This window comes from Falco punctatus (genome assembly GCF_963210335.1).
Source record: "Falco punctatus genome assembly, chromosome: Z".
NCBI classification, from domain to species: Eukaryota; Metazoa; Chordata; class Aves; order Falconiformes; family Falconidae; genus Falco; species Falco punctatus.
In genome coordinates this window covers 48,517,658-48,528,828 of record NC_137586.1, presented here as the reverse complement: position 1 = coordinate 48,528,828, position 11,171 = coordinate 48,517,658, and positions in this window count along the sequence as shown.

Sequence of the window (11,171 nt, the reverse complement as noted above, 5' to 3'; positions counted from 1 at the left end):
AAAGCTGCAAAAGGAATTAAGATGTACCGCGAGAAGGGGGATGGATGAGATTTTTTAGAGCATTGAACTAGATGTTCAACATTGAAACACCAACACAATATAGATGTTTTCAGTCAACCAATACACAGGAATATTGCAGGCTTTAAAAAGGCATTTCTGGAAGAATCGATAGAGATGTCAAATAGCTAAGCTATAGTGGAAACTCAGAATAGAGCGATCTGAAAGCAAAGTGGCTGGAAAATACTGTGCTGAGCAGACACTGTGTTTCCTGACTTCATGTTCTCACAACAGTTCTGCTGTAGTGCCTGGCAGTACCTAGAAATGTAATTACTGCTGGGAAGACAACTTTTTTTTCTGGGAACCTGAATCACACACTTTTCAGTCAGCACTGTTTCAGAGAGCAGCCTGAGGAAAAAAAAAAAAAAAAAAAAACAACAACCAACTGCTGAGATATTATCAGCTGAGAAACAGTGATCCTCCTAGAGCACTGGTGCAGTTATTACAGCTTCTGGAAACAGGGAAAGAGAGTGGATGTCTTCTGGAAGCCATGTGAGACAGACTCAGCTCTGCTGCTACATTATTACTAGGAAACATTTCCTGTAAACTGTGCATTCAGATTAATAAGAAAGTTCTAATCAACAAAACTAATAATTATGTACCATTAATGTTTTGGGTTTGGTAGCAGGGACCCAATATCTTCAGGGATTTGTCACTGGTGATGAGACCCTCCCTCCCATGCATTGCCTCATTTTTATCCAATCTTTAGAGAAGTATTTGCTATGGGCTTCTAAAACATCTATGTGCCATGAATGACTTCACTGCAGATTATACCCTAACTACCAGGCAACTGTAGCATGAGATGCACTATAACAAATGACAACATTGGTTTTTTGGGGGGGATGAATATCCTTTCCTTTCCTACATACATTTTTTCAGGCACACCAAAATCTTGGTAGTGGCCTTATCCTTTCCAATTTATACCTCAGAGCAACGGCAACAGAAAGTGCATGTACAAAATGCACAAGGATGCTGTGCTATTATCAGTGTCATGCCTAGATGTTTGATTTTCTTCTGGCTACCCACTTATCTCCATCATTTGCTATTCCTTAAACTAAATGACTACATTTGCCTCCAACTGCAACTGTTAACCAGAAAAAAACAGTAACAGGGTTCAACCCTTAAAGATGCTGACACAATCATTACAGAGAGTAAGATTGCTCATCAGAGGCTTCAATTTCTTTAGACATGATGGGGCTAAGGAATAACAGACAGCTGCTCATGCCATGGTAGGAGGCCATCTTGATGTAAGGTTTACTTTCTCCTTCTCTTTTGATCAAATATCCAAAGAAAATCGGTGCTGGAGTACTCAGCCACAAAGAAAACCACAGAAGAAATTTGTCTTAATCCCAGAACCAATCAAAATCCCAATGAAGCCGCAGCCGTGGCGCTCACAACCAGCATTCTGCCACTAGATGGCACAAAAGCTCAACTGGTAGCCTCCGCTGCTCTCGCGCCGTGAGCGAGGCGGCCCACATCGCCAATAAAATGCAGCGCTCTTTTTTAATGCATTTTTCTCTGTGTGCATACTCGCAGGGCGCTAATTTCTCCCATGCTGTTTACTCTGAGTTCAGATGGATGAATGATGAGTATTCATTTATAGTGACTTCTTACTTAAATTTCTGAAAAGGTCCCTGCCAGTGGCAAAGAGACCAAGGAAGCTGAAAGAAACCAACAGCAGTGAGGTATAGTGGACTGTTTCACAGAATAGCTAGAAAATTGCAGTAGCCAGTTTATTTTAAATCTGGATGAAGGCAGTGTCTCCACTGTTAAATCACTTAGGGAAAGACTGTCATATTATATTTGTGTACCAGTATTGTGACAGTTTACAGGTAATACAAAGTCCCATTGTCCAGCTTTACCGAAATGTTTGATCTGATACAAGCAGAAATGAGACTTAGAAAGTAGGATGCCTTTGAATTCACCACAGGTAATATATATAACTACACACAGAAATAACCAGAAAGCTTATCTCACAAACTTATGCACCTCTTCTCATTCTAGTCTCTGGATTTGCTCACTTCTCATGGTGTGGGTAGTAGACTGCTAAACTTTCCAAATGCAGAAGCCTGCTTCTCCCACAGTGCCTGCCATAGCTGAGCCCTGTGTCAGTAACAATAAAAGCCACTGCCAAAGACATTCCCAGATCAGATTTCTCCAGTTCTTTACAAGCTGACCCCTTCAGCACAGAATGCAAAAAGCCTTCAGCAAGATCCAAAGCAGGTTGCCTTGATATCACAGTAAACAAACATGAAGTCTAGGAATACAGTATGTGACCATAAAAATAATGGGGCACAATCCTGGAAAGTCTTCTCCCTAGGCTAGTGGTAAATGATGGAGGAAAGGGGATGGGACATTCACAAACTAGCAGTCCCAGGGGACCTAACACCAAAAAGCTGCAGCCACAGAGGCCTCCAAGACACTTTGTTCTCATTTTGTCAAACATTCCTAATAGCGAAGTCTAAGCATTAGCAAATGTTTATGTTAAGAGACATAATGCTCACATCTGTGGCTAGTGGCGAAGAATGTTAGGTTCTTTCTGAAACACTGCTCTTTTATCAAATCAAACGTCTCACAGAGCCAGACACACCGCGGATTTTGCGGGGCGCTTCATGAGGGCAAGCAGATACAGAAGTCCCTAAGTTATTCCCCTGCACAGCCACCCGCCAGCACTGCTCCCCGGTCCCAGCTCCCGGTCCCGGCGGCCAGCCCACGGACCCCGCCGGGCTGCAGGCTCAGCCCAGGCTGTCCCGGCTCCCTCGCTGCCTGGGGAAGGAGCCAGCAGGTGGAGACACCCCACCACAGGCGGAGACCCAAGGCCCTTGCTGGAGCTGGGCAGCTGCAGCGCGGCGGCATCGGCAGGGCTTTGACCAGGCACAGCGATACGCTTGGGAGTCAGGTGAAGGGGAAGGGACATACACACAGGCGGACACAGATAATATTTAGACATTCAGAAACAATTAAAAGACAATAAAATATGCTTGAACTGAGAAAATTATTCAGAATTCCCAATTTGTTCTGCAGTTTTCACTGCCTTTCTGCTTGTGAAAAAGGTTCAGAGAACCAGTTAGTTACATCTTTCATGTATATGATTATATACATAAAAGTCATATAAATGACTATGAATACTGAAAGGATTCACACGAAGTGGTGGATTTTTCTTTGTATCAATTGATTAAGAAGTTCTATAAATTACAATCTGAAGTTTGAATTATAAATTCCACAACTAATCAACAAATTGAAATCTGCTTAATTTCAGATTTGCCTTGAAGCTTTGAAATCTGCTTTTGGTGATTTAAGTTTAATTTTGCATAAACATTTCTTCTAAAAAAGCATCTTTTCTTCAACATATACATTGCAAATGAACCCAGAGATGAGCAAACACAGACAATCAAGATCCCATCTCATGCATTTTCTTTCCACCTTGAACACAAAGCATGCCTGAATCCACCAGTCAATAAGATGGATGTATCTGTGCACACTAATCTTAAGGGCAACCTGAAAGAGCAGTACAAAACTCTTTCTCTCTGCAGATTTTGGACAGGCTTTACCTAAAAATAATTTTTCTGTAACAATACATTTTGCTTCTAACAGACTTACTCCTCTCAGTTTGGCTCACAAAGCATGGTCTTTATAACTTTAGTGATATACTGCAGTGGGGATCATTAGGTGGGGCAAGAGGAAAGCCAGTGAGGGACACTACTGGATAGACTGACAACATCCAGGTGGAAGGGAAGCAGGCGAAGTTGATGAACGCACCAAAGGAAGGTGTCCCAGGTACCAAAACCCTTTACTGCAGCCATGTCAGCCAGGCAAGGCTGTCATTAGGGATTCACAGGTGAAAACATGGACAGGCCAGTGCAGCCACCCTGCACCCACCAGCACAAAGCCATGCTACCCTGCCACTCTGCATTAACGGGAAAGCAGCTGGTAGAGCTTAAGAGCATCAGGAACCAGCACTACCTTTTGCTGACATATGCACCTTAAACAATGATCCTGCCTTTTATGCCCAGCAGATTGCCTTCAGGCATCACCATCACCAGTTTGCTTTATGCTGGGGAAAGAGCTTAGAGAAGGTTTTGAAAAGGGAACTGGAGTCCTGGATTATACTCTGGCTATCTCTGCTAAAAAGGCCAAACTGCCCAAACTCAAAATTATTCCCCAAATTACCATCAGACCCTACTCACTGGTATGCAGGGGGAAAAACATTGATTTTATGATATTTTTTACTGACTGCTGCCTTAAAATGTGTAGATATATATAAACTGTCAAACTGTTGGTAGCCTGCAATACAAGTCCTAGCATAAGCATAAGTACACTGTCCTCTGAAACATTTTCTGCTAGACATTCATCTACATTTGTTTACCTTTCTCTACTTTAGTATTATTTCTCTGCATTGTAGTCATGCTGTTCAGTTACATATTGTAGCTAGAAGACTTAAAAGAAATGGAGGAGACAAAAGCATCTCAGATGGAGGAGCCAAGCCCATTGAAAGCATTTTTCTAAGACATCTGCATGATACTGATCAGTGTGGGGTTAGCTGGGCAGAAAACACCTTTCCTGAAGGGATTTCAAAATTCACTTAAAAAGCCCCAACCAATAAGAAGTGTGAAACAAACAGGTAATTGTCCAGGAACTTCAGCATTTTCTCCCAGAAGTAACTGGAAGAGAGAAAATTATGTTACCAAAATCTACAATTCATCAGTAGAAATCTGTGCATGAGTCAAATGCTCACAGCTCCTTATCAAAAGATTTTACATCACTTGTTTGCAGAATAATAAAGCTATGCAGAAGTCAAAAGATTAACTTTCTTTTCTTATCAGGCAAATTTTTGCTGTCAATTATACTAGCATGAATGAAAGTAAAATTGCTGCCCTTTTAGAAGTTATGCCACATTTGTCATGGTGAAGCTCCTATAGTGGCTTTTCATTAGCACTGTTGATTCCATAATGAACCAAATTTCTGCAAATTCAGCCAATTCCACTAGGTCTTGTAACAGAGGCATATTCAATGCCTGTGTGTTTTGCAAAATGAAAGTCCAAAACAGAGGAAAGAGGGAAGAATTTTCTTTAGTCAAGGAAAGTGCAGCTGGCAGACGCAGGGGAGAGGCCCTGAATTATTCCTGTTCATTTTGAGGATGGTTTCCTTGGCTACTTAAAGGAATGCAACTACTCTTCTGGGCACATGAAAGCAGCAAAGTGCCACTCCCGTTAGGAACCAAGCTCTTCCACCAACTGAAAACAAAATAGTGTCCACTGAACAACTGAAACACTGCTGCTTGTTTGAAATATCAAACTTTCCTTAACATTAAACCAAAGCATACAGTGAGGTGATCCTCTTGCATTCCTCAAAGACATCTAAGATGGTGTTCACATGAACTCCTCAAAAATGTCTAACGTTATTTGCAAGCAAATACTTCCACCAAATATGTGATCTACTTGGTTTAGGTGATCTGGATTGCCCTGCCTCCCTATGCAGTTCCCAGCAGTTACCTGATGGTGAACAAAGTGAAGCTTGCAAATGTTCATTGTTCAGTTCACTGGCTGCTGCCTTTTCTAGACCATTCTGCATCTTTTGTTTATTCAATACCGCTTGCAGGAGGCAGAAAGGCACAAGTCTTCAACGATGGGAGAAAGGGAGGACTGTAGTACAAAGCTACAGCCACACACATGCACTGTAGCCTTGTACTACAGAACGTGTGTGTCGATCTGTGCACTGGCTGCAGCGCAACAGGCCCAGCTTTTATCTTTCTGCAGGAGCCATGAGTAATGTTGCTTCATCACAGATTAGAACATGCAAACTGCTTTGCCCTATGGATTAAAACAGCAGAAAGGTTGAAATTATGTTACCAGTCACTCAGGTACAACTGGCTACAGCTGTGGGTCCTGACTCCCAAGGCTCTTACAAGCCCACCCCTACCTTGCTATCATACATGCTTTTAAGGTCCCAGTTGCTTGGCCATTTCTGAACAATATAATTAGATTCATTACCCTAGTCCTCTGCATCACTTCTAAATCGATGTATACCTGTTTACCTGCACAGAAGTAGAGCCCACTTGTACAAAATGCATGGGGATTGTTTTATCAGTTTCACTTTGAAACATACTGCATGTACTCTATCCACATCCACAAAGAAGAAAAGCAATGCAACTTGCAGCCCAGACTCACAGGTTTGCACTGACTTTACTATCTCCATTTAGAAATAAACTTAGTTGAGTCTATGCAAGTGTCAGGTTTGTCTTGCAGTTACACTGGTATATAAAATAGTTATGCATCAGAAAAACATATGTCCAGGACTAAGTTTTTTACAATTTGTGTAGAGAACAATAGTGACCTCTGACATGAGATGAAACATAAATATTCCAGACACAAGCACTTAGGTAGCAAAAATATCTCTGTGGAAAGGAATTCCAAGCATAAATGGGCTGACCATCTTGCAGCCTGAAGCATGCACTAATTTTGCATGTTCATATCTCACTGCAGTTTGAGCAGTGAGAGGAGAGGGAGAAACACTTATTGGAAGTAAACAGAATCAAAGCGATAGGGAATGTCTGCTCCACTCTAACACATGGACTTTTCACTTTTTCAAAATGTGGCTGGTGGATGCAGTTCAGTATCAGAAACAAGTGGTTCATGAGTCAGGCCTGAGCTAGGAAAGACAGTGGAGCCTCCTTCCTTCAGACACCTCCTTTCTGCATTCCCCTGGGATGGCCTGATGTGCAAACCTCTCTGTGTATTATTGTTGTGAGTCAGTCAAGCAGTCACTGCATGTCATTCAGTGCACCAGCTGTCGCTGCACAATAGCATTAGTTCCACTGAACAATAAATTAAATCTCCCTAAGTGGTAGCTGTAGTCTGCTCTGAGGCTTGCTATCACTTTAACACGTGTTACTCCACACTACACGCTGCATGCAGGAATTCAGGGCTGGCAATGCAGACACAGGGATTGCCACTTGAAATCCCTCATGAAATGCAGGTTTCCCTTTTTTTCCCCTTTAAATACGAAATCTGTAAGATTTGTAAACGATGAGCTCACAGGCAGGTGGAAAGAGAGATGCAGAGCAAAGGTTGACAAGTTCTTGCTGAAACTGCTCTGCAGGAGGTGGTGACTGGCAGCTCTACACTGTCTGTGCTTCCTGGGGCCCTGCTAAGAAAACAGCCACATTTTGTGGGAGAAGTGATAGAGGCTTATTTCTGCCTTGTCCTTTGCTCTGCAGGGAAAACAATTTTCCTGTATCAAGGGCTGTGACATCTCTCACTTAAAAAGACCACTGCATATGCGAATTTTAAATGTCTGAGATGAAGCATGAAAGTACACATCTGGAGTGGCCAAATACAACTTCTTGTTTATTCTAGATGCTAACTGCCCTCTTTTCCAGTCCTTCCTTCATGCCGGGCAGTTCCTAAACATTTCTTCTTGGCTTGTATGAGCCAAGCACAGCTCCAATCCATTAACCGAAAGCAAGCTCTCAGCTCTTCAGCCTTGGGCACTACACTGGCCTCCTGAGCTGGTCATAGACCAGCTGGCCCACAGTTAACATCTTCATTCCTAGCTGTGTCACTATGTCATATATATATATATATATATATGTGTGTGTGTGTGTATGTGTGTGTGTCATATATAAATATGAATTTTATTCATATTTAGCATGGCTTGAAGACCTCCGTGACTATACATTTGTTCTGAGGAATCATCCAAGATCAGGAAACAAAAGACAACCACCAGGTAGCAATAGTCCTTTTGAGATATCAAAAAAAGGTTGAGAACTTTAATTTTTTTATATATTTTTTTTGGGGGGGATGGGAAGAGTTACTGTTTTAACCTTTTTTGTCTCAAAACAACAGGGGTTGCAATCACCAACATTCCTGTGGGTTGGAAGTACCATTTCTGATCAGCTCTGCAAGCCAGCAACCACCAGGAGCAACTATGCAGATTGTAACAGGTCTTGGAAGAACAGCACCATGTTCAGTTTCCTGCAAATTGTTTTGCTTTTGGAGGCATTGCTCAGCCTTCTGTGTCTATTAACTTTGAATTCAGGCTCCTCAAGAGCAGCAAAACTGTCGTCCTTTGTTCAGCACTTTACTGTTCACTGACTACTGTCCCAAACAATAACCAGAATGTTGAAATCATTAAGGTCATTGCTAAGTACTTGCAAAATTACCACAGGCCACTGTGCAAGTGATCACTGGCTGAAATACGAGCTTTCCATGCATGCTTGCATATCCGATTCAAGACAAAACATGTTCAAGCAGAGTATGTTGTGGTCTTGCAAAAGCATAACTTCTTGAGTTTATGAAAAACAAAACCAAAACAAAAATAAACTTGTCTGGGAATATTCATCTCTCTGTTTCTTTTTATCCAAAACATAATGCCTCAGTTTAAATTCTGGGGATTGCTTTTTTCAATTAGCAAAAAGCATTTGGAAGAGCAAGGGTGATAAACTATTAATGTTATTGGACAGATCTGTTACCTAATCATCAGCAGGCATTTTGCTAGCTCTGCTGGTTAATAAAATATTTAACATGAAGCAATCCCTAACAAGAGATAGAAACACACAATAAATGAATCTGTTATTTCCAGCTGGTTTGAACTGTGAGAGGGGAAAAGTGAACAATTTTTCAAAGACCCTATATTTTCTATCTAAATGAACTATTACATATAGGTCAGATGAATTTATATTGCTGTAATGGAAAGCTAGCTTCTAGAACCAGAATTGGAACTGCTTCTGGGCTTTGGATTTGTAAATCCGTTAAATCTTTTCAACATGATGTGCTGTATTATCCAATCCTTTTGAATTACTCCACCCCAGCCTCCTGCACAGCCTGTTCTGCTGTCACCATAAGGATAAATCAGTATATTCCATCGAGTTCAGGGGCATAGGTTTTAGGGCTTGTTTTCCCCTCCTTGCTTTTGTAAATGCTCCATATCAACATGTTACCAGACAAGCTGCTGCATGTAAATCTGGAGGCTGGTTTTAAATTTATACTTCTCATCTTCTAACTTCATATAGCTAAGTTAACTTTTACGATTATTTTCCACAAGGCCTCTGATGGATGCAGCAAAGTTGCCAGGCCCACACCCATGGAGAGCATCGGAGAATTAACATGTTGCCAGAGGCAAGAGCAAGATGATGCCATGGCAGCCAGGTGAAGGTCCCCAGGCTCGTGGCACAGGAGAGGCGGAGAGGCTGGGGATGGCGACTGCTGCCAGTGGAGAGAAGGAAGGTGGAGCTGCCAGTGCCTGACAAGGTGGCACAGGCCCAGAGCCATTTCGGCCACCTGGGTGCCCCACGTCCAGGCAGCCCCCTCATTCCTCACAGCTGCCTGCTCTGCAGCAGCCTGACCTGCTTGGTTACCCTCCAACCAGCAAGCACATGGAGGAATTTTTGCAGGAGAGTAAAGGCACTAAATGGGATGAAAGGAAGGGTGTTGGAGATCTAAGCTGCATCTGGGTATGACCAACACAATTGGCCGCCGCATCAGACTGCCCAGCTCGCCACAGCCCTCCTGGCCCGCTCCCGCTGCACACACAGCCCCTGTGGGCCGCTGGAAAGCCAAGCTCTGCTGCGTCGGCCATGGGGGCTTCTGGGGCACAGGGACATGGAGGGCAGGCAGAGCACAGCCTGAGAGCCCATGATCCTTCCAGGGCCCTTTCCTTTTCCCACTGGCTGGCAAGCCTTCCCTCCGCAGCTCCAAGCTCAGCCTCGTGCCCAAGACTCAGGGGTCTCCTTGCACTCATGGGACCCCTGAGAGCCCTGGCCTCCCCCCTGCTCGGGTGCAGCTGGATCCTTCGTTCCAGCCTGGTGCCCAGGCTGCAGGTAGGGCTGCACACACAGAGACTTTCCTGCTGGGCAACCTCTGCTCCTTGAGATGAGTTCATAAATGGCCTTAAAGAAGGATTTCCAAATCCTCTCCAGAAGCAGTGGTGAAAGTAGCATGAACACCCATAGTTTAATCTACCAGTATGACTCTGATCAAAGTGATCTTTTTGTCAATGCATTGATAAGCAATTATACAGCTTAGAATGGCTCATTGTTCAAAAGCTCGTTTTTAGGATACCCTTTAGAAGAAACAATGAAAGGTACACATACAGTACAGTCAGGGTGGTAAAACTGTGTCAGGTTAGGGCTAAGATTTCCACATTGGTGGGACCCATCAATAGATAGGAAAAGGAGTGAGAAGTGTCAGAACTCACTGATACAGAAGTTACTTTGTTTAAACAGAATTACAGAAAATTGTCCAGAACTTCAGATAGTTGCATGAAAGCTAGATATACAGACAACATAATGGCAGATGACATTAGCACTGATAAAAGTGAATTAATGCACATTGAAGGAAATCCTTTGCTCAGAGTACTGAGTCCTAAGCTATTTGTAATGATTCAGGAGAAAATACCTTCCCTTTCTGTGGACAGTGCAACAGAGAGACTGTTAAAAAGACAGTAAAAAGGAGAAAGAAAGAAAGAAAAAAAGAAAGTGGATTATAGTTTGATCATATTTAATCAGTGCACCAAAATTTCACCTGAAATAAAGTTTTGTTCCATCCATTAAGAGCGTAACAAAGCAGAAGTTTCAAAGATGCAAAAAGAGACTGTAATGCTTAGTATAATTTAGCTAGAAAAAAGATGAACTGGAGGTCATATCAAGGGCATATAATTGAGAAATATTTTCAAGGAGGTAATGCACATACTTTTCCTATTTCTGCATTTCCAGGTAGAAGTGGAACTTAAGTTGTTTACCTATTTTGCAAAAAAAAAATTAAGGAAATTTTTTCATTGCTTTTTTTTCTTCTTTTTTTTTCTCTAATGTTGCCATTCTTCATTACAAGGAAGTCAAAACCTTCTGGAAAGAAAAAGTAACCAAGCTCAAAATATCCAATCCTCTCATAGGTAGGGACAGGGACAGAGAAGACCTATGTGCAGAGGGCCACCCGGTCTAGCTGAAACCACAGGCCCCAGGTAAATACATTTTTCTAGCATTACAACAGTGCAAAGGTAAAGGAGGTCTCTCATTCTCTTTGGTTTTGAGGGGAAATTTCTCATGGCACTTGAGAGACTTGTTCTGCTAAAACTGCCACATCCCTTTCCCAAAATAAAGGTTTTGACAGATTGATGTT